Source organism: Eubalaena glacialis, chromosome 11 (assembly GCF_028564815.1).
Source record: "Eubalaena glacialis isolate mEubGla1 chromosome 11, mEubGla1.1.hap2.+ XY, whole genome shotgun sequence".
NCBI lineage: Eukaryota > Metazoa > Chordata > Mammalia > Artiodactyla > Balaenidae > Eubalaena > Eubalaena glacialis.
In genome coordinates this window covers 6860594-6882472 of record NC_083726.1, presented here as the reverse complement: position 1 = coordinate 6882472, position 21879 = coordinate 6860594, and the positions used below count along the sequence as shown (strand labels likewise).

Genomic DNA, 21879 nt, shown 5'->3' with positions numbered 1-21879 from the left:
CGTGAAACTGACACTCTGAGCCCAATCTCGCTTGCCACGAAGACTGTCGAGTATACATCTGCTCTGGTTGTCCAAGAAAGGCACACGAGGAGCTGTCTGTAATAGGAAAACGAGGTATACCTACTGAGTCTTTTTTTTTTTTTTTAATTTATTTTTTGGCTGCGTTGGGTCTTCGTTGCTGTGCATGGGGTTTCTCTGGTTGTGTCGAGCGGGGGCTACTCTTTGTTGCAGTATGTGGGTTTCTCATTGCGGTGGCTTCTCTTGTTGCGGAGCACGGGCTCTAGGCGCGCGGGCTTCAGTAGTTGTGGTGCGCCAGCTCTAGAGCGCAGGCTCAGTAGTTGTGCACAGGCTTAGCTGCTCTACGGCACGTGGGATCTTCCCAGACCAGGGCTCGAACCCGTGTCCCCTGCATTGGCAGGTGGATTCTTAACCACTGCGCCACCAGGGAAGCCCGAGTGTTCTTTTTAAGAGAAATTCCAAAAGTATCTTTTTTTTTAAAAAATATTTATTTATTTATTTATTTGGCTGCGTTGGGTCTTAGTTGCAGCGCATGGGCTCAGTAGTTGTGGCGTGCAGGCTCAGTAGTTGCGGTGCGGCATGTGGGATCTTAGTTACCCAACCAGGGATCGAACCCGCATCCCTTGCATTGGAAGGCAGATTCTTAACCACTGTACCACCAGGGAAGTCCCCAAAAGTATTTCTTGATCAATGATATGATCAACGTAAACATTCTAAAAATAACTGATAAGGGTATAAAGTATATTGTCTATATCATTGGGGAAAAGTATGTTGTACTTCCTATTTTACACATATTTCTACCTAATTTTTAAAAGGCTTCCAGGAACCAAATCTTCTGACTCAGATTTTGACTGAAGTCTGAACTCCCAGAGTCACAACATTGGCACAGTACAGTCCTCTGTGACACTAACAGGATTAATTGTAAAGTTTCCAGAACTGAGGCCCACCCTGCTGAGGAGGCCCTTCACCCCTCAGGCTATAATGCAATATTCAGTTATCTTCCAAGTTGAAATACAAATCCTTTCTACAGGATATTTTGCCCCAGTAGCATATTATTAGCGATGACAGTCCTATTGTATATTCAAGCTTACCATGAGCCACAGAACAGTGCGAGCCTTTATGTGAATTACCTTGTCCAGCAATGACTTATCCCTGCTCTATGATGAAGGGACTGAGGCTCAGAGAGGTGAAGTAACCGTCCAGAGTCACACAGCAGGGAATGGCTGGGCCAGTATTCAAACCCAGGCCGTCAGCTTCCTGAGCCCGAGTGCATACCCTTTGCTGCACCTCCTCACAAAACTGGTCTTGAGAAAGTTACTGCACCATTTTTTGTTTTTATTTTTATAAATTTATTTATTTATTTTTGGCTGCATTGGGTCTTCGTTGCTGTGCGCAGGCTTTCTCTAGTTGCGGCGAGCAGGGGCCATTCTTCGTTGCGCTGCGCGGGCCTCTCACTGCAGTGGCTTCTCTTGTTGCAGAGCACAGGCTCTAGGGTGCGCAGGCTTCAGTAGTTGTGGCGCGTGGGCTCAGTAGTTGTGGCTGATGTCCTCTAGAGCACAGGCTCAGTAGTTGTGGCGCACGGGCTCAGCTGCTCTGCGGCATGTGGGATCTTCCCCGACCAGGGCTCGAACCCGTGTCCCCTGCATTGGCAGGCGGATTCTTAACCACTGCACCACCAGGGAAGTCCCGTGCACCATTTTAAAGTGGGGAACCGGAGGCAGAAAGGGCCAACAGCAACTCTCACAGGCATCCAGGTGGCAGGCAGTCAGCAGCATTCAGCAGACACATTTGGGGCTGTCCTGAGCCAGGGGCCCCTAACATTTTGTGGGTCAGGGGTCCTCCAAGACTCCAGTGAGGGCTCTGGCACACTCTCCACAAACATGCACAAGATACACACACACAAAACTTCACATAGTCCGTGGGATCGTCTAAAGTGCATGGGATCCCAATTAGGAATACGCCTTGCTCCCCTCCCCAATCCTAAAGGAATTTCTGTTTATCTGAAGTTTTAGAATTTTTGATTTACTAATTCCAATAACTGAAATGTCGGGAAAAATAAATCACTTTTTTTCTTCAAGACCAAATGTCGGGACATCCCTGCTGACACAGACTTCCCTGGTGACACAGCTAAGCCCCTGCGGCGCCACAACTGCTGAGCCTGTGTTCTAGAGCCCTCGAACCACAACTACTGAAGCCCACGCGCCTAGAGCCTGTGTTCCGCAACGAAGAGAAGCCACCGCAATGAGAAGCCCGCGCACTGCAACAAAGAGTAGGTAGCCCCCGCTCGCCACAACTAGAGAAAGCCCGCATGCAGCAGCGAAAACCCAACACAGCCAAAAATAAATAAATAAATTTATTAAAAAAAAAAAAAAAGACCAAATGTCCCACACATCCTTGCCTCCTTCTATTTCCCCCCTCTATCTCTCCTCCCAATAAATCTGTCTAAAGCCCTCAGGTTAGTTGCAGCATGCATATGGGATCTAGTCCCCTGACTTGGGATCGAACCCAGGCCCCCTGCATTGGGAGCGCAGAGTCTTATCCACTGTGCTACAAGGGAAGTCCCCACTTGTGACTTTAGAATCCATTGTAAGGATGCTGGCTTTAACGGAGGGAAAGGAGGAGCACTGCAAGGTTTGGACAGGGCATCACTCTGGCTGCTGTGTTGAGAATAGATTTTAGGAAACAAAAGGTTATATAGGGTGAGGCACTCTGGCAGTATTTCAGATGAGAGATGAGGGTGGCTCCAACTGCCTGGCAGCAATAGAGGTGGTGAGGAGCGGACGGATTCTGCATTTATTTTAACGCAGGGTCAATGGCATCTCATGATAGATGGGTTCTGGGTGAAAGAAGAAGAGAAAGAAAGGATGATTGTAAGGGTTTGGGCCTGAGTGACAGGGGCTGGAGTTGCAGTCAACAGAGAGAGGAGGACTGAAAGGCAAGATGAGACATGCGGATTGGGATGGTCCAAGACAGATGTGGACGCAGGGATGCTGAGAAGGCAGCGGGGTGCACGAGAGGAGAGGTTCCAGCCAGAGATAGAAAGGTGGGAGCTGTCAGCCATCACCAAAGCCATGAGAAATTACTGCCAAAGGAGAGAAAAGGTAAAATTAAAAAATTAATTTCTGGTTCATTTAGAAATGTTCATTTCACTCAAAGAAACAGAAGATCATAAGTATATTAATTAGGATTTTTACAGAAAATCAAGTTATCACATATAAATTCAGTACAAGCTACGATGGAGTAGATGATACTTTCAGCTCTTTGTTGGGCCTCTTTCCCTTGATGCTATTCCTGTCAGTTTTTTAAAAGTGTAAAACATTACATGACATCTTAGATTGTGCTAGCTATTGGGGTTATGTGTCTATTTTATTCAGCTCAGGATCATGCTGGCCTTTCCAAATGGCCAAAAAGTTTTGTAAACTTTTTGACATCAAATCAGGGAAGGTGAATATAATCTATTTTAAGATAAAAATTAGGTTCTGAATATGTGACTAGTATCTTATTTCAGAACTGCCATTGCTGCATCATTTAATAGTTTTCACCCATGATCTGATCTGATGCTGAAAACACCCATGAGGTGAGTAGAAAGCACCATCCCTGAAGGCTGAGGGGATCACTGAATGCCTGACAATCTTCCAGGCTCTGAATGCGAAGCCTGAGGATTCAAGGACCTGCCCAGGCTCCAGTCAGACCCTCTGGCTCCAGGCCCAGTTCTCACTCTACTTCTCATGGTTCTTCTTGATTAAAAAGGAGAAACCCATCAACTTAAGGAGAGTCAGAAAACTTGGAGCAGAGGGAAGCATAAAGAGAAAAGAGAAAACATTCCCAGATAAGTAAGCATGAAGGCAGCAACAAAGAAAGGGCAAGACCGTAGCTCGAAGGCAGCAACAAAGAAAGGGCAAGACCGTAGCTCTTAAACTCCCACTATTCACTTAAGACCCCAAATTCAACCATCAGTATTGCAGTTTGCCACATATTAAAAAGATTCTACATTTTAAAGGGTAAAATTCATCCCCTGTCCTACTGCGCAGTAATCCAGAGCCCTTTACCAGATCAGACCAGCTGCTGTCGAATTTCTTCAAGTGCGAGGAATCACGTGGGACCTGGCCACGCCTTCAACTTCCAGGAAGCCTTCATATCGGTGTCCTTGACCCCATTTCCCTCTCCTTAAAAATGAGCCTCCATTTTTACCTCTGAGGAATACTAGTTTATGAATATATAAATAGCCAAGAAGCCTCTATGACCTATTTTAAAACTCCAGAGAGAGTAGCCTCTACCTTTGAATTATTCTCCTACTTACCTCAAAGCTGGATGCTATCTTAGAATGGATCCCCAACTAGAAGGGGAAGAAAGGCTATAATTTCTTACGTGGTTACTGGTCAGACATGGAGGCGCTTCACAGGAGCTGGATTTGGAGTATGTCCTCACAGGAGTCAGAAGACCTGGGTTATCGTCATGGGTCTGCCCTTCATTAGCAGGGTGACCTTGGAAAAGCCCTTCATCCCCATCAGATGGTGATGTGGTTTTGCTGGCCTGTCTCAAAGGGATGCTGTGATCCAATGAGAAAATTCACTCACTCAGTAAATATTTGGTAAATCATGCATGAAGAAATGTGGTGTAAATTGTGAAATGCTAACCAATGAAAGATACTGTTACTTTTCAACAGAAGGCAGTGAACATTGTATTCTATTGGGATACAAGATCCCAAATGCCCACGGCACACTCTGAGTTGTCAGTGGAGGAGGGAACAGCTATGAACAAAATCCTACTCATGACTTTAGGTGCATACTCGCCAGTCTTTTTGTTTTTGTTTTTGCTTTGTTTTTTCTATTAGTATTTAATGCATGCCTACTTTTTTATATAAATTTATTTTTATTTTTATTTATTTTTGGCTGCGTTGGGTCTTTGTTGCTGCCCACGGGCTTTCTCTAGTTGCAGCGAGCGGGGGCTTCTCTTCATTGCGCGGGCTTCTCATTGCGGTGGCTTCTCTTGTTGCGGAGCACAGACTCTAGGCACACGGGCTTCAGTAGTTGTGGCACGCAGGCTCAGTAGTTTTGGCTCGCGGGCTCAGTAGTTGTGGCTCGCAGGCTCTAGGGCACAGGCTCAGTAGTTGTGGTGCATGGGCTTAGGTGCTCCGCGGCATGTGGGATCTTCCCGGACCAGGGCTTGAACCTGTGTCCCCTGCATTGGCAGGTGGATTCGTAACCACTGTGCCACCAGGGAAGCCCCTACTCGCCAGTTTTTAAAAGAAGGAAGGAACAGGTATTTCGTGAGTGCCTGCTCTATATTATCCAAGGTTTTTTCTGTCTGTTTTGATCCTTGCTGTATCCTCAGCACTTTGAAAGGTACCTGACACTTTTCTTTTCCATCACATCTAAGATGCCTTTGGTTGTAAAATGAAGCATTATTTTATGTACCACTAAGCAAGAAAAAACTCTGATGACTCAACTATGATATCCAATGATAGTAAAATTCATCCCAGTTTAGGAGATGTGAAAATGTGAAAAAAAAAATGGACATTTTGCAATCAATGAAATACAGACATTCAATAAATATTTTCTGAATGAATACACACTTTCACATTAAATACATTTTATCTTATGATCCCATCTAGCTAAAACTAAGCTGCCTAAGGGCAGCGAATGCGTCCTACGCTTCCTGTGTGCCAGCACAAGGCCACATGTAGAAGGCATTCAAAATGTTTACCTTCAGCGATGCCAACAGTAGATATTCTGAAGATCTAAAGTAAAGAGAAGAAAAAGTTATTCCAGAAAGTGGCTAGCCGGGCTTCTCTGGTGGCGCAGTGGTTGAGAATCTGCCTGCCAATGCAGGGGACACGGGTTCGAGCCCTGGTCTGGGAAAATCCCACATGCCGCGGAGCAACTAAGTGAGTGCACCACCACTACTGAGCCTGCGCTCTAGAGCCTGCGAACCACAACTACCGAGCCCGCATGCCACAACCACCGTGCTCCACAACAAGAGAAGCCACCGTAATGAGAAACCCTTGCACCGCAACCAAGAGTAGCCCCTGCTCGCCGCAACTAGAGAAAGCCCGCGCGCAGCAATGAAGACCCAATGCAGCCAAAAATAAAAATAAATAAAATAAATAAACTTATTAAAAAAAAAAAAGAAAGTGGCTCGCCATCTCTATTATTTGGACAAAAATACAAGCAAAGGAGGAGCAGGAGATGAGGAGTTAGTGTTTAACAGGAACAGAGTTTCCTTTGGGAAAAAGACAAAAAAGTCCCAGGCATAAGATGGTGGTGATGGCTGCACAACAATGTGAACGGACTTAATGTCACCAAACTGTACACTTACAAGTGGTTAAAATGGGGCTTCCCTGGTGGCGCAGTGGTTGAGAATCTGCCTGCCAATGCAGGGGACACGGGTTCGAGCCCTGGTTGGGGAAGATCCCACATGCCGCGGAGCAACTAGGCCCGTGAGCCACAACTACTGAGCCTGCGCGTCTGGAGCCTGTGCTCCGCAACAAGAGAGGCCACGATAGTGAGAGGCCCGCGCACCGCGATGAAGAGTGGCCCCCGCTTGCCGCAACTAGAGAAAGCCCTCGCACAGAAACGAAGACCCAACACAGCCAAAAATAAATAAATAAATAAATAAAAATTTTTTTAAAAATGGTTAAAATGGTAAATTTTATGTAATGTGTATTTTTTCACTATCAAAAAAAAAAGCAAAGGCACTGATGGGTAAGTAATATGTCTTATCAACTTTGTGTCTCTAGAATCAGCCGTTAAAGAGATTTACAGGGACTTTCCTGGTGGTCCAGTGGGTAAGACTCCACGCTCCCAAGGCAGGGGGCCCTGGTTCGATCCCTGTTCGGGGAAATAGATCCTGCATGCATGCCGCAACTAAGAGAAGTCCGCACGCCGCAGCGAAAATCCCACGTGCCGCAACTAAGACCCGGCGCAGCCTAAATAAATAAATAAATAGTTTTTAAAAAGAGAGAGATTTACAAAAATGTGAAACAATGCCACTTGACTCACTACATTTTTTTTTTAATAGTTATCTTTCATAAAAATATGCTATTTATGTTAACATTTAATGGTGGGCTTATTGTTATTTTCAAACGCATGAATACCTATTTTTTTCAGTTTCTCAGCTTTAATATCGTTAGATGCAATCCACATAAACCACAGCTCTCTGGAGTCCTCAGTGTCTACGAGTAAGAAGGAGTCCTGAGACCAAAATGCTTGGGAACCGCTGGTTTAGTGGAAGAGACAAACAAGTGCATAGATAAATAAATAATCAGGAAATGTCCAGCACATGTTGATAGGAAGAGAAGGTCTCTCTAAGAAGTGGAGCCCTGAGGACGGGAAGGAGGCAGCCCCGGAAGCACGGAGGCCAAGCAGGGGTCACAGGAGGGAGGCTGGCATTTCCTCACGCCTGATTAAACAAAACAAAACACCTCAAAATCCAACTTCTGTGAAGCTGCATGGTGGTTAAGCAAGAGAGGGCTAGCACAAGAGGAGGGCCAGATCGTTGCAGGGAGGGGCGTGGACCTGACCGATGCTGAGCGAAGGATGCGCTGGAGGTGGTGGTGGTGAGCCGGGAGGTGCTGGGACCCCGGGGCAGGAGCTCAGGTGAGAGCAGGTGCCTGGCCTCGTGGGGAGAGGGCAGGCAGAGCAGCCGCGTGCTCAGATCTTTAAAGACTCACCGGGGAGCCACGTCCTGCCCGGGCTCCCTGTGCACACCTGGCGCGAGAAGGATTACCCTGAATTGTCAGAGTCTGCTACCCTGCTCCCCCACTGGATGGCGAGCTCCTTAAGGGTAAGAACTATATTCTCATCTCTGTGCATCCACCACCTGGAGCCGTCCCAGCACGTGGCAGAAACAGTAGTAACAGCAATACTTGCAAGTTCATGTGCCAGCACGGTTCTAAGCGCTCCACATACATTAACTTATTTCATCCTCCCAACAAACAGATGAAGGAAATATGACTAACATGCCCACTTTATAGACTAGGCAGCTGAGGGACAGCAGGATGAAGGGCTGGTGTGAGGTCACACCCCTGGTAGTGGCAGAGGCAGGATTCAGCCCGGGCTGTCTGGCTCGGGTCTGCCTCTCCATAGCAGGTAATCAACAACTATTTGCTATGGGAATCAATGTGTTAATAAACACAATGGAGCATTTTTTAATAGGTCCATGGTACCAGCAAAGTGACAATGTCAGCCTTCCTGATTACTGCGTGGCAATGCTATACTCTCCATCTGCTGACATCTTCACCCAGCTCTCAGTCTGAATCAGTGCAACCCATCTGGCATGATTCCAGGAAACAAATGTCTACTGACCACCCATCTGTGCCAGGCACGGTGCTAGGCACAGAGGTTGCAGCAGTGAAAGAGGCGACAAAGTCCCTACGCTCGGGAAGCTTCCATTATAGCAGGGAGACATGGTAAACCCTGGAACAAATAAGAAGGGACCGTGCATGTGGTAAGTGGTCAGACGGGAGATGGGTGAGGGGCTATTTATTTTTATTTTTTAATTTGTTTATTTTGGCTATGTTGGGTCTCCGTTGCGGTGCGCGGGCTTCTCATCACGGTGGCTTCTCTTGTTGCGGAGCACGGGCTCTAGGTGCGCGGGCCTCAGTAGTTGTGGCTCGCGGGCTCTAGAGCGCAGGCTCTGTAGTCGTGGCGCACGGGCTTAGTTGTTCCGTGGCATGTGGTATCTTCCGGGACCAGGGCTCGAACCGGTGTCCCCTGAACTGGCAGGCGGATTCTTAACCACCGCGCCACCGGGGAAGCCCTGGGGGGCTGTTTAGATGGGATGGTGCAGGAGCAATAAGGGCCCTGGAGGTCTCGGTGGGGAGCTGGACTTAATTCTGAGTGGCTGGGAAGCCGGTGAAGGATTCTGAGGTGAGGCGTAGTCTGGTCTCACTTACATTTTAAAAGGATCATTCCATTTGCTCTGGGGACTGTTCCCCTAGTGCAGGGGCGGGAGGGGGTTGAGATTAGAATGGGCTTTGGGGTGGGGGGAGGAAGAAACGGACCGACTCTGGATTAATCCTGAAGATAAAGCCAGTGGGATTTGCTGATGAACTAGAACACTTTTACCCATTTTTAAAATTCCTGCTACTACCTTATCTATCGTGCCAGGTCCTACTGGTTCTACTTCATATGCATCACTCAAGTCAAGGCCCATTTTTCTGCCCAAATGTAAGTGGTCAGGGCAGCCCCTGTTGGCTGCACTGGCCTCCTGCCCTAATCCAGCAGCACGGAGCAAACTGTACAGGCAAACCTGAGCCCGAGATTCCACTGCAAGTGTTCAAGTGCATTCACTGTGTGTGTGCTGTGTGGCCTTATCTAAAAGCATAAATGGATGGCAACAACGTGAATGCCCATCCACAGATAAATTATGGCACACCCATACTCTGAAAAATGACAAAATTGTTAAAAAGAACGAGGTAGATATATTCGTGCTGACAGGAAAGATGTCTGCAACATAGATATTTTCAGTAAAAGTAAATTGCATAAAAATATGTACGCTTTCCATTTTTATTTAAAAAGACATGATATATATATTTGCATGAGTGTAGAACAGAGAGTTAGGGAGGACACATACCCCATTGTGAACGGTTACTCCCCCTAGGTGTGGGAGGAGAGAGGTCGAGAGGGAGGACCATATGTATCTCTGTGCTGTTTTACTTTTTTACAATTATTAAGTGTTGTTTTTATAATAAAAAATGAGATCTTTTCCCCAAAGGTCCTGTCCGGCTCTTGCAGGAACTAGGGGACCATCTCTGCCCCTTCCCACACCCTCCATCTCTTGCTCTCTTCTCTCCCAATACCTTGCCCCCCTAGTCCTGCCAGGCAGTGCCTGCCAGGCTGTTTCTGGCTCTCAGCTTTTGGCTTCACTCCCTGGACTCCATTAAAGCCTCTTTTCCATCTGGCAGTGCCCACAACCCGCCATCTGGGGATGGCCCACACTCCAGGATACTACCCCGCCTGCCTAACCCGACCACTAAATGCTCCTGGGTCCCCTTCTCTAACCTGGCCCCCGTGCCCCTGCCCTGGAATGTCTAGAACACTGATACGCTTTGAATCACTTCTCTGCTGGGAAACTTCCAAGGTTTCCACTGCCTATGAAGTAAAATCCAAATGCTCTGGCATGGCAATAAAGGCCCTTCACAAAACTTGGCCCAATTTCCCTGCCCGCTTCGGGCCATTCTCCTGCTTCCTGTTACCCAAGCGCAAGCCACATCAAACCGGTCAGGGTTCCGAATATGCCACGCCCTGTAGGCCTTGTTGTCCTTATGCCTTTGCTCAAGGAGCCTGGAATCAGCTCCCCACTGGTCCTTATCCTCCACCCCCTTCAACTGACCCCAGGCAAACAAATACTTAACTGTCAAAGCCTGTGTAAAATTCCCCTCCTCCTGGAAGCATTCTCAATCCTACCTCAGTCCTGCAGAAATAGTTAACCCCTGCCTGCTCTGTATTCTGTAGCATTTTGTACGTACGAGGTCTGTCATAGCGCACTCCAGGAGTCAACAAAACATGGCCCGTGGGCCAAATCTAGCCTGCCACTGATTTTTGCATGGCCTGCAAACTAGGTGTATCTTTTACATTGTTAAGCGGTGAGCAAAAATCAAAAGGAGAATACTTCATGACACATGAAAATTATATGAAATTTAAATTTCAGTCCATAAGTAAATTTGATTGGAACACAGCAGCACTCGTGTACTTAGTTAGCTAGGGTCCATGGGTGCTTTTCACGCTACAGTTACAGAGTTGAATAGACTGTATGACCACAAAGCCTAAAATATTTACTACCTGGCTTTTTATAGAAAAAGTTTGCCAACCCCTGGGCTACTCTTTTTTTGTTTGTTTTAATTTTTGGCTGCCTTGGGTCTTAGTTGCGGCATGCAGGATCTTTTGTTGCAGCGCGCAGGCTCTTGTTGCGGCTGGTGGGCTTCTCTCTAGTTGAGGTGTGTGGGCTCAGTAGTTGTGGCATGTGGGCTTAGTTGACCCACAGCATGTGGGATCTTAGTTCCCCAACCAGGGATTGAACCCACGTCCCCTGCATTGGAAGGCGGATTCTTTACCACCGGACCACCAGGGAAGTCCTTGGGCTACTCTATTTTTGTATTTATATAGATGTCAATTTTCAACAAGACAGTAAACCCACAAAAACAAGAATTTATTGTACTTCTCTGTTTATTTGTAGCCCTTAATACTGTATCCAGCATGTAGCAGAATTTCAATATTTAGTGAACAAACGCGTTGCTGTGTTCTTGAAAGGGAGAATGTACTGGGTTCCTAATTCACAGAGGAAATGTCACCATAAAAGGAAGATCAATGCCAGGTGCCACCAGGATCGGAGGTTAGCATTTTTTTCATGAAATGGAGACAGAATAAAATGTGTCACAATCTCAATTCCACTTACAATTCCTACTGATTAAGGACAAAAACTGAGATGTAAATAAACACTTAAAAGTTGCTTTTCATGAAAAATTCCCAGGCTGTATTGATTCCACTGATCTTATCATCCTAACGCAGGCTCTTTTAGTAGGGGCTGTATTTACCTACGACTTTGTTTAAAATACACAGGGCTGGTACTTCCCTGGTGGCGCAGTGGTTAAGAATCCACCTGCCAATGCAGGGGACACAGGCTCGAGCTCTAGCTGGGGAAGAGCCCACATGCCGCGGAGCAACGAAGCCCGCGCACCACAACTACTGAAGCCCACGTGCCACAACTACTGAAGCCCGCGCGCCTAGAGCCCGTGCTCCACAACAAGAGAAGCCACCACAGTGAGAAGCCCGCACACGGCAATGAAGAGTAGTCCCTGCTCACCGCAACTAGAGAAAGCCCATGCGCAGCAATGAAGACCCACCGCAGCCAAAAATAAATAAATTAATTTTTTTAAAAAAGAAAAGATACACAGGGCCTCTCCATTTCCTATCTTATCACATCTAAAGAGCTGATTAGTTTCCAAAGTCCACCATAATTTGGTCCCGTCCTACCCATCCAACCCCAAATCGGAATTCTCTCCCCACAGGCAAGGTTGGCTCTCTAGTCTCCCCAGGCACCTGTCTCCTCCCAAGGCCAGCTATCAAACTCTAAGCATCCTTGAAGACCTACCTCAAGCCCACTCCTCCTTCCTTGAAGATTCTGACTCCTCTAGGTTTCCAGGACATGTATTAAAAACAAAGCAATTACCTGTGCTAGACCTTTTGGCACTTGATAGAGCTTGGAAAGCTAGTAGCCATAATGGAACTGTATATTCTCTGTGAAAGAAAACTTCATCTCACCCCGTTTGTGTATCCCACATGAGTTGAGACCCTCAGCAAATGCTTAAAGGTTTATTGAGTTGGTGGGGGTCAAAAGATGAGTAGCCAAGATTAGACAAGAACCCAAAAACTGTAATGAATGGAGAGCTAAAGTTAATTCTATAATGGAAAATATACATAGGATGCTAATGGCAAGCCAGTGGGATCAGCAAGGGGTTTAGGGAATAGGTACCTGTGAAATCATCAGTGAATGCTGGAGAAGTTTTTAAGATACAGAAATAGGATAGATATTGCAGACTAAAGGTACAAAAGCACCACATAGTCATCCTTGGTCTTTCCCAAGACTTCTCTAGGCCTGGGTGTGGGAGGTGAGAAAAAGTTGGATTAAACTAGTTAACAGTTATTAAGGGCTTTACATGGACTCATTAGCTTAAATTTCACAACAACCCTATGGGATTATTATCCCATTTTACAGATGCATACAAAGAGACACAGAGTTATCTGACTCTGATAACTTACATGTCACAACCATGTAGGTTATCAGTGTCAGAACCAGGATTTAAACCCAAGCAGCAGGCCATGGCATCTTAGGTAATAAACAGTTCATCACACACATTTTTACACGGTTAGTCCTAGGAAAGGGATAATAGTTCAGAATTCTTAAAAAAACAAAAAACAAAAAACAACCCAACCTCAGATTGATTATTATACCATTTCTTTATACGCTGCATTAATCATTTTTGAAAAAACAATTTCCATTTAATATCTGTTTTCTTGAAAATAGCTTGGGTTTATGAAACCTTCACCACACCGTACTCAAATGCCCATCAATAGGGACCATCATCCATAAAAGGACAGAGGCAGCTCTGCACAGTTGCTACGGAAAGTGACAAAGATTGTCCTCCACCAAAATTTAGTCGGGCTCCTCTGAGTCCTCTTCTCCACTAGACCTCAACCTTGGCCTGTAAGAATTGCAGCTTTTAGCACAATTTCAGCCACCTCCCCACACTAAGAGACTTGAACAAACACTAGCATGTTTCCAGCAGCTCAAGGCTGTCGCTGGGATGAGGACCCCAAGCCCCTTAAAATGTCTGTCTGAGAAAGCTCGGGCTGCCGAAAGAATGTACCTGAAGAATATTCAAGAATATTTAAAAATAAGTTATTTCTCTCATGGACATTTTTATTTTGACTATTATTTCAGAGGTCCAGCTAATAATAGCGATAATAACAGCTAAGCTGCTATTGAGCACATACTATATCAAAACTGTGCTAAATATTATATATTTTATAAAATTATTTATATAAAAATAAATTTAAATTAAATATAATTATTTTCTTTAATCCTACAATAAGTTTTAAGTATGTAGCTCAATTTTTTAAAATACTTATGCATTTTAAATCAGTAATGCCAAAATATAAACATTCAAATGAAATGTATGCAGCTTACAATAACTTGACATATTCTTAAACTTAAAATACATCACACCAAGAAGCTTAAAAAGCAGTTAAAATTACAACCTTTGAACATTATATGTCAGTTTTCACACAGTAAAACAGAAGAGTTTTGACTGTGTACATAAATTGCATTTCCAATAGGCTAAAGAGGCATTAAGAAGTTTTCTATCTATAGTCTCTTTTCTCATTGAATAAATTTTTCATGCTGTTTTTATCTACCATTTATTTTGTGTAGGACACCGAGCCAGGCACCCTACTGGCATTATCTCATTGATGAAATGATCCAGTGCACAAAGTTCTAAGACCCATGCTGGACATAGCAAGTGCTCAATAAATGTTGGCCATTATGATCTCACTTAATCTTCACATGCTGCATCATTCCTAACGAGGGAAGGAGTAGTATACTCCACCACAAATCTGGACACTGTGTTCAGTCCAGAGTGACCCATCTAGTACGTGGCAGAGCCCAGCCAAGATCAGGTTTGCCCCTTCTTGCACTGCCACTTCTCACTTCATACTTGATTTCAGAACATTCTTGGAAAGGATTTGGTGGCTTGTCAAAAAATATAGTCCATTTCGGACACATGGCATAACGTAGATTCCATGTGGACGGGAGACTACTGACTCATTCCCTGTGGGAATTGGAGGAGATCCGTGGAAGAGGGAACACAGGGTGCAGAGACTGCCAGAAGACCACATGAGACCTGGTCCTACCCTGAACACAGCTTCTGAGAGGGCTCTGCCTCTGTGCCAGGCAGGGGACGGATGCTGAGGTGCTGACTGCCCTGGGGAGCTAACTGACTAGCAGCAAAACAGCCCAAAGACAAAGAGAAAATAGCTGCAAACGGGGATGGATGACGAAAGCAAACAGGGTGCTGAGCTGGGGACTAGAGTCACAACTTTAGATGTTCAGGTAGCAATTTCTTATACTTTTCCTACTAAATGTTTTATAATTAAATGCTATGGACAAGAGAAGCTATATACTCTCCTTCTTTCCTATCCACCTGGCACTTTCCATAATGGTAAACTGAATGGGTACGTTTTCTTTTCTTTTCTTTTCTTTTTTTTTTTACTTCATAGGACAAAATTCTACTCTTGGGTGACAAGTGCCAGAGTATCAAGAAAGTTTCGTATGTGCCTTGACAATGAAACATCTAGAACGGGGGAGGGGGCGGTGGCGGCGCGGCATTTGCTAGGTTAAATACCTTGGTTTTTTTTTTTTTTTCATGTTTGCTTTCAGGATCCTCCAACTGCGAGTTTCTGGGGCAAAGGGTAGATGCCCAGACATTCTTCTTTGGAGCTGTCTCCACAGACAGCGATTGATAAGAGGCAAAGGAAAACACAAAGAGCTCAAGGCAGATTTAGACACTGAGTAGGTGTGTGTTGCCCTATGCATTAGTAATGAACTAAAAACCTACCAGGATGAACCAAACAGATGAGGGCTTTTTTTTTTTTTTTTTTTTGGTGTTATAAACTTCAGTTACTCTCCAACTATGTATCTAAAGCATAAGGCTCCAAAAAAACAAAAAAAAGCATAAAGCTCCCTTGGGTAAAGCCAACAGTATTTGCCTCATTGTCCTAGTAAAATCCCAAGTTAGGAAAGCAAAGTTTTATTTCAGCTGAAGATATTAGTTGACCTGAAAACAGTTTTGAGAAACAGCTATTTTCAAGTTGAAGGCAGGGGGTAGCGTAGTGTGTGCTGGGAGTGGTTGGGTGGCTATTTTCACATATACTTGGTCTAAAACTTAGGACTATGAATTCCTCCAATATGAGCTGGTCTCCCACTGTCTCCAAGGATATGAAGTCAGTTGCAACGTATAAAGATGGCATTTGGGAGGCTTAATTTACATATTCTTTGTGAGCATTTTTATTATAATTATTATATATCATTGTACAGTTTCATGTTTGAAGATGGGTGAAAAAAGCTAGAGAGAGAAGAGACAGAAAATACATGATATGAAGATAGGTTAAAGACTTTCATTATTTAACCTGGAGGAAAGAAGGTTGAAACGCATACAATTAATAATTGTCTTCAATTATTTGGAAATTTATCATGTAGAAGTTAATGATAAATTGCCCTCCATTTCCAAAAGCAATAAGAGATGGTGTGCTAAAAGTGTAACAGAAAGTGTTTAAGTTAGAATTTCGGAAGAATAAATGTTATGAGACCAAGGAAGAAGGTGAAATCTACTTCTTTCCAGCCCTGTATCGATGGACCAATAAGTATGTTCTTCTAAATGATGCAGATACGGTGGGTCTTATCACTAAATCGGTTACATTCGGAAGCCCTTTCTGTCTTACATTACTTTGATAAACCGTACTCTATCAACCGCTAGCCCAACTTGGACACAGTTCTAGAATACTCCGAGATCCCAGGATGTCCCTGGTGCCATCAATTCAACCTAAAACAAACTGACGATGATCCTTACAATTCCTGCCTGGTGAATCAAAAATATTCTCCAACACTGGTTCTGAGTTGACCCCAAAGATCCTCCTGGCAGTTTAAGAAGCAACGTTCAAAGAATCAAATCACAAACGAATCAACAAGTTGTAAAAACAAACAAAAACATTATTCTGTTTTCTGTACATATCTGAAGCCCCATTCCCAAGTGCCAAATCTAACTTTTCAGTGACTGTCCAATTAAAAGCGCCCTAAGACTTTGTACGGCAGCAATAGGAGATGTGCTTTAGAATCTTTGACCCCGAAGTGGTCCTTGAACCAAAAACGTCTAGAGAACCCCACCGGAGTGTATGTGTATTCCTCTCCATTTTCTCACACAGGGGTCGGAAGGAAGACCCTTCTTCCCCTTTCTCTTTAAATTAAGGCCAGATCAGTAGCAGCCTAAGCGCGAAGGGACTGCAGGCCTTGGTAGGAAGCCGCTGGACGCTCTCGCGGCGCCTGCCCGGGTCCCCACGTCGGCCCGGGGAGGACGGCGGGCAAGGGCTGCAGTAAGGCGGGGGGCCGCCAGGGGGGGCTCCAGTCCCGCCCGGGAAGCGCCGCACGGCTTCCTGGGGGTTGACCCGCGCCCGAGGTCCCCGTCGCCCGAGGTCCGCGCGGTGCTGCGTGTTTGGGGTCCCGCGGCGGCCGGGGCCTCCGTGGACCGTCCAGCGCCCCCTCATGCGTCTCCCCCTTTTTGCTCGCACTCACCCTAAACTCCGCAGCGCCCACCTGCGTCCTCGCACCGGGCGGCTGCCGGCACGGTCCGAGCCGCTCTCGAGGGGCCGAATTCCGGGTCTACAGGAGGCGGGTCTTCTTCGAACTCTATGTCCCGGGAAGGATGAAATGCCTCCCTCCCCTTCCATTCGGCCTATCACCCCACTGCCCTTAATTCAGGAAGCTCTCTTTCTCCAAAAAAGTGTCGCGTAAGTCGCGGCCAGGATGGAGACTCGCCCCGCCCCCGAAGGGGTTCTAGAAGGAAGGAGAACGGGGGGTGGGGGGGGCGGTGAGGACCACACACACAAACACACACTCGCTCTCTCCCTCCTCCACCCCTTCACCCCACCTCCCCACCTCCCAGCCACGCAGGCAGCCCCCGGCCCCAGAAAGGCTCCTCTGGCCCCCACCCGCCCCCGCTCCCCTCCCCTCCCCTCCCCCACGGTACCCGCCCGCACCCCGCCTTCCCCGCGCCCCTTGCGCACCTGGAAGCAAATTCGCGCCTGGAAACCATCCAAAGGGCGGGAGGCGGCTGGTGCTGGGCGGTGAGAGAATCAAATTGAAACGAACCTCTCAGTCGTTGGAAAAGCATTTCCCCACCCGCTTGTCCCGGCCTGCAGGATTGGTTAAAATACTTCTGTTTCCTCAGTGGCAATACGAGAGGTTTGGATGAAATTTTTTTCTGGAGCCCATCTGAGGGCCTCTGAGCGTCTATACCACCTTCAGCCTGGAGACTTTTCCAGATTCTAAATGGGGACTGAGCTGCTGTCTCACCAGAGGAGGAAATTCCTTGAGACCAGGAACAGGAACCCAAGGGAAAGCACCGTGGTAAAAATGCAGCTGGTGGGAATTAATGCACGTGTGTGTCTCCTACTGCAGGGATCAGAGATGGGACCTGGTCCAGGGCACTGTGACGGCGAGATGGGTAAGGGAAGGAGCCCCGCACCTTGTGGGCCCTCAGTCCTTGTTGAAAGAGAGAAGCCGGCTGGGCTGGGTGAAGCACCTCACATCTCTGCCCTAGGACGGTGGGGGGACCTGATGGGCTGTGTGAGGGAGGTTCAGAAAAAGGATGAAGTGCCAAGGCCAAACTTTACCTCCCTTGCAAAGTTTTCCCCCGGCCTACCCTGGTATGCTGGAGGCTGAAATGATTACCACCCTGACCTCCCTCAAACTATGTTCCCTTTAGTAAACATTAATCTAGGAAGACCCAGCACTAGAGCCAGCAAGGAAGCAGAGATGCTTATTGGGAGGAACTACTGCATCGTCATAGCAACCACCAGTTATACCACCAGTCCCTTTCAACTATAAGCCTCTTATCTTAGGTTGGGTGCCCTGGGAAACAAAGCTGGAGTCTCTTATTCGTGCGTGCAGAAAGCTTATTGGGCAGCCTCTCAGGAACCGGCCTTTGAGTAAATCAGAGAAGCTGCACTGGACAAAAGTTGAACGTCGATGCAGCTGGGAGCCTGACCCAATTCCATAGGGAGCTCAGGAGCTGGGATGGTCCTTCAGAGTTGTCCTGAATCAAGGTAGGGGGCCAGCCCTTTGTACCCCTGCATGGACCAGTCATTGGTGGTGGACTGCGCTAGGGAGGTCATATCCTTGGTCGTGGCTGGTCCCTTCAGTAAAGGGCAAGTCTCAGGGAAGAACTCAGCTGTGAGCTGTCACAGCCGATGGCTGGAGGAATGGCACCTCAGCCCTCGGAGGATCTGGCTGGCACACCACAGCACCCCCTCCGCTCCTTGAGGGCATCCTGTTTCATTCTCCGCTGCTCTATGCACATCTGATTTTTTTTTTTTTTTTTTTTTGCCCCACCGCTTAGGTTGCAGGGATAGATGATGGTCATACTACAGCTCCTAATTTTTTAAAAAATGTGTTCCATTCTGAAGACAGGCCTAGAGTAAGGCTGGAATATCAAACCCAATTCCAGATTTGCGAGACAACTTGGCCCAACTTGGATCAGGTTGCCCACCCCAGTGACTGGTTGTGGCCTAGGGACAGAATCCAAGATACAAACATGGCTGTCCTGGTGACTATGTGGATGGGAGGGGGACAGATCTCCCCAAAGGAGAATTCTTGTGAGTTAGGCACACATCCAAAGGTAACCCCAGCAATGAGCAGGAGCTTCTAGACTGGAGTAAAACATATGCCAAGGCATGGGAGAGTGAAAAGTACGACATTTCAGAGAATTCATGCATTTATTCATTTGACAAACATTTACTGGGCACCTGCTATGTACCAGATGCAACTTCAGGCTAGAAATACAACTGCTAAGAAACTGGGAAACTGACGACAGAGACGTTAAGCAGCCTGCCCCGGAACACTTCCCAGCAGTGCTGAATGTAGAACCTACTGTAATAATTCCCTGAGATGTTTTGGTGAGATGTTGATGTATAAAGTTGTGTAGGCAAGGACTTCCCTGGTGGTCCAGTGATTAAGAATCCGCCTTCCAACACAGGAACACGGGTCCGATCCCTGGTTGGGGAACTCAGATCCCACATGCCATGGGGCAACTGAGCCCATGCGCCATGACTACTGAGCCCGTGCACTCTGGAGCCCTCACGCCACAACTAGAGGGAAGCCCGGGCGCTGCAACGAAAGATCCCGTGTGCCGCAACTAAGACCTGACGCAGCCAAATAAATAAATAAATATCTTTTAAAAAATAAAATAATGTAGTGTAGGCAGAGTTGACCCTTGTCACAGTCATTGAGCAAAAAGAAAGAAAGAAAGAAAGAAAGAAAACCCCACTTATTCTGTTACATGGTAGGAGTTGAAGAATTCTACTCTGTGTTGCTCTGGTTGCTTAATAAACCATGAAGAACCTACCCACTTTTACTGTGGAGACCATGGCGGGCAGGATGCAGGATTCAGGGCAAGGACGTGCCCTGAAGCTGACTGGGGGGGCGCTAACACACTAGAACTAGCAGACACGGAGACCATACACTGCTTCATTTTACAGCAAGAAAACGTGTCGCATACATGACTTGGAGTCAGAAGAACTAAACGCAGTTGGGCTCCCTGTTCTGTGCTCCTTTCATAACTCAGGGAAGATTTGGGTCCTGGGCTCCTCTGTCTGACTCTGGCAATAACTACATTGACAATCTGTCAGCCTTCCTCACTCCTGTCCCTCTCCCCGAGCTCTCCCTTGTGGCTTGAGGATAATGATATTGCCTATTATCATTGAATGCTGACCGAGTGCCATGCATTGGGCTAGGAGCTTTCTCTGCGTTATCTAGTCTACCCTATGAATCAGGTGTTAGGGATCTACTGGATTGCTTATCTTCTCTTCCCCTGCCTCTTATAAGACAATCGATTTAATAAAAGATAATCCATACTATGTGAATTTTTATAACAAGGATTTATTCATTTTGTGATTAAAAAGGTAAAGCAGTTATCCATATGTGTGACCATATGTGAGCCCAAGCTGTAATGACGTTTTAAGGAAGCAAGGACAACTTAGAATGCAGTTCCCTTAATTGTAACCTTTGAAAAAAAGATAAGCCCAAAGTGAGAGAATCTCTGACTGCTTGTCAGGATTGTATTTCCTGGGCAACAGCAAAGGTCTGTGGGTTATGCAGTCCCAGGCAACTTAAGGGTCTATGGCTAATACCCAGGTGGCAGCAAGGGTCTCTGGGTAATGCCCGGGCAGCAGCAAGGGTCTCTGGGTAATGCCCGGGTGGCAGCAAGGGTCTATGGGTAATGCCCGGGTCGCAGCAAGGGTCTCTGGGTAATGCCCGGGCGGCAGCAAGGGTCTATGGGTAATGCCCGGGTGGCAGCAAGGGTCTATGGGTAATGCCTGGGTCGCAGCAAGGGTCTCTGTGTCGTTTAGTCCTGAACAGTGCAAGGGTTTTGGGGGCATGTGTTTCTGGGTAACAGCCAGTGTCTATAGGTAAAGCAGTCTGTCGCTGGTACGTGACATGAATGACATGGTTTTACTTAAACACCCAGAACATGTTTCTGGTGCGTTTGGCTACACCCCCTCTTCCTCGTGGAAGGACTCTGTTTGGGTCAGCCCCTCACCCACTTTGCACTTGTTCATTGTCAGGATGGGTAATGGGAAGCCCTTCTGGAGGCTCACACCATGTGGACTTCACTGTAGAGGCCCACGCAGCTATCATCCTATCCCAAAATATCTGTGACCAGGCTCCAAAACAAGAGATGCCTATGTATTGTGTTGTGTATAATTTTTGGTTATTAATTTACTTTTAAAAATTCAGTAATTCTCATCCCAGCATTCCTTTTCTGCTGCCTTTGTTTCATTTATGGGGGTACCGTGTTCTTGTGCCAGCCAGGGCCTCATGTCAGAAATCTGAATCTCAGCCTTGTGGAGCTTCTTGCCCTAAGCTTCTCAATCCTTCCTTATTCACTTTAACCTCAGCCCCAGAGGTGCTCGCCTCTGCTGGGTTGCTACCTCAGTTACACCTTAGAGTTCTCTTTTACTCCATCCAGTGGTTAACCATCTTTTACCTTGTTAATAATTCTTTGTATTGAAATTTTCCCTGTTCAAATTACTTGTATGATTTTTGCCCCCTGCCTGGACCCTGACAGATAGATACTGGTAGAAATAAAAGCCTGTTTAACTCACAGACTTAGAGAACAAACTTATGGTTACCAGAGGGGAAGGGATAGTCAGGGAGTTTGGGATTGACATGTATACACTGCTTTGTTTATTTATTTATTTATTTCTGGCTGCATTGGGTCTTCATTGCTATGCACAGGCTTTCTCTAGTTGCGGCGAGCGAGGGCTACTCTTCATTGCAGTGCGCGGGCTTCTCATTGCAGTGGCTTCTCTTGTTGTGGAGCACGGGCTCTAGGCGCATTGGCTTCAGTAGTTGCGGCACGTGGGCTCAGTAGTTGTGGCTCGCGGGCTGTAGCACTCAGGCTCAGTAGTTGTGGCGCATGGGCTTAGTTGCTCCGTGGCACGTGGGATCTTCCCGGACCAGGGCTCAAACCCGTGTCCCCTGAATTAGCAGGCGGATTCTTAACCACTGCACCACCAGGGAAGTCCCTAC

At 46.6% G+C, this 21879-nt stretch overlaps 1 long non-coding RNA gene across 2 annotated transcripts in view; it reads right to left on the bottom strand.

Moving 5' to 3' along the window:
• The window catches only part of LOC133100891 (uncharacterized), a 52944-nt gene extending 35819 nt beyond the window's left edge, over positions 1-17125 (bottom strand). Inside the window, exon 1 of one of the 2 annotated variants that reach the window (XR_009702553.1) lies at positions 16864-17125. This is a non-coding gene — a long non-coding RNA (uncharacterized LOC133100891). The remainder of the gene's footprint in view (positions 1-16863) is intronic. The other variant, XR_009702555.1, reaches the window with a different exon arrangement.
• Positions 17126-21879: the final 4754 nt, after the last annotated feature.